The sequence below is a fragment of the Elephantulus edwardii genome, unplaced genomic scaffold (assembly GCF_000299155.1).
Source record: "Elephantulus edwardii isolate Elephantulus edwardi_28Jun2011 unplaced genomic scaffold, EleEdw1.0 scaffold00092, whole genome shotgun sequence".
NCBI lineage: Eukaryota > Metazoa > Chordata > Mammalia > Macroscelidea > Macroscelididae > Elephantulus > Elephantulus edwardii.
In genome coordinates, this window is record NW_006399842.1 from 3,231,128 (window position 1) to 3,233,555 (window position 2,428).

At 36.3% G+C, this 2,428-nt stretch overlaps 1 pseudogene; it reads right to left on the bottom strand.

Annotated features, from left to right (window-relative positions):
- Nucleotides 1–1,628: 1,628 nt before the first annotated feature.
- LOC102861890 lies at nucleotides 1,629–2,129 on the bottom strand (annotated as a pseudogene).
- Nucleotides 2,130–2,428: the final 299 nt, after the last annotated feature.

Sequence of the window (2,428 nt, forward strand, 5' to 3'; positions counted from 1 at the left end):
CTCCTGTACCAGTCAGATCTGATTTGATGGTACACACACAAAAAATAATAAAATAAATTTGAAAAAAGAAAATGTATTGCTTGTTTGTATTAAACCTAAGTAGGTTTTTAACCCTTTTTGTGTGTTCAACACTGCAATTCGGACAGTTTTGGAAAAAATAGGCAAATGTTTCCTTTGTATGTAATAAGAGTAGATTTGGGTAATAAAGGAAGTACTTGGGAGGAAATTCTCCTTTGTGGATTTCTTTGTGTTGTCAGGCCAATTGCTAAAGCATATGTCAAAAAGGGCTTTTAATCTCATCCTGAAAAAAGAAGGTCTCATCTCTCTCTCTCTCTCTCTCTCTCTCTCTCTCTGTCTCTCTCTCTCTCTCTCTCTCTCTTTCTCTTACTGTTTTCCTGAATATGCACACAACACACTATTCCATTTCCCATTTTTACCCTTATAGAAAAAGAAATTTCATCTCTTCCTTCTGCCCACTGACATTTGAATCCTGTCATATTAAACTCATGTAGAACTGTCTGTGGGAGCTCTGGTGGCCTAGTAACGAGGAACTACACTGCCAGCCTGAAAGCACACAGTTCAAATCCCCCAGCTGCTGTTCAGCAGAAAGATGAACAGTTTTCTCCTGTGTGATTTACAGCCTCAGAAAACCTGCTGGAGGGTCATTTAGGAGTTGGTTCTGAATCAATGGTGCAAAAAAACCCAACATAGCTTTCTATGTATACCAGGCTATACAATGTCCTTTTCCTTTAACTGATGCTGTTTCCTCTGCCTGTAACATCCTTGAAAAATGTTTGCTTTGCTTTGTAATCACTTGGTAAAGAAAAGTTCATCAGTTCCTAGTTTGCATCTCTGTTTTAACTCTTAAATTATATTTTTTTTGCAGCATACATTTTATTAGATATATTTGTTGACCTCATTGTCTTCTATAATCGAATATGTTCCTTGAAGCCAAAAGCATTTAATCTTCCATTGCAAGAATCTAGGCCAGTGCTATCACACAGGAGGAGCTGAGTAAATGAGTTGGGGTTTTGGTGGTTGATCTTTTTTTTTTTTTTGTCATTTTATAAGTAATTGATAGGTATAAGAGTTGGTATATAAACTTATAGTAGCATAAAAAATCTTATATTCTAAAAAAAATCTTACATTCTGTGGCTAGGACAATATTTCTTATTCAAGATAATGAGTCAGTGTATAGAATTCAGAGGGTAAAAAAAACTCTTGAAATTGTGTGTTTTTTATGAATGCAGCTGTGTCTTTTTCTGGAAAGAAGACTCATGCCTTTTTAATTCCCCAAAATATCATTTGAATGAGGACTTGTTTGTATATTTCACTAATTCCTCCCACAAAAATTACTATAACTTTGATTTGTAAAGTCTACTTCTAGGAATCCTTCACAAGGAAATGACCTAAAAAGTAAAATGTCTGCCCAGCAATCTTCTATAATGAGTTGTGTATAAAGTTTAAAAAATAGTACATTTAACAATAGGGTGTCATTTAATGCATACATTTGTTGGGATAATAGGCATTTTTTTAATTGAGTAACAGTTTATTGGTAAAAACATGGTTACAATGAAAATGATAATTCACTTGAATAGAAGTTAATAAATCAAAAGAATAAATGCTTGCTAATCATCAGAAAATCTGTGGCCATTAGGACTGTCTTGCAGAAATCCAGAATCACTCCAGGGCCATACCTTAAGGAAGATAAGTCCTCTTATTAATCCATATGGAATAGGTCCATAGTATCTGGAATCTGTAGAATTCTGTAGATTATCACCTTCTAACCAAACATGACCCATTGGAACATAATTATCGCTTTTAAAGAAATCTGATGAACTATTGTTGAGTATTTTGTTTCCTTCCAAACCAATTACTCTTTTACAAATATTTGATTTTGGATCACTTGGACTTTTTGCAATCACAATGTCACTTCTTTGGATACCATAAAAATGTCGACTAAGATTTTCTGCAAAGACAATATGTGAATTTTTAATTGTAGGCTCCACTGATGGTCCAAAACACATGACAACACCACCAACATATTCAAATGCACAATGAGCTATACAGCCATATTGAATAGTATAGCCAACAAGTCGGAAGGTTTTTCCCAGAACACCACGAAGCATAGTTCTATGTAGACTCTGCCACCATTTGCCTGATTTTGTTGTTGTGTTGTTGTTTATAAAATTAATCACAGTTGTTGTTGTTGTTGTTGTTATGTGCCGTCGAGTCGTTTCCGACTCATAGCGACCCTATGCACAACAGCCCTAAACCCTGCTCTATCCTCCGCCAACCGCACCGCCTCTGACACACCCATCCCGATTACCCCAGTCACTGAATCAATCCATCTCATAGAGGGTCTTCCCCTCCTGCGCCATCCCTCCACCCTCCCAAGCATGATGTCCCTCTCCAAGGACCCGTCCCT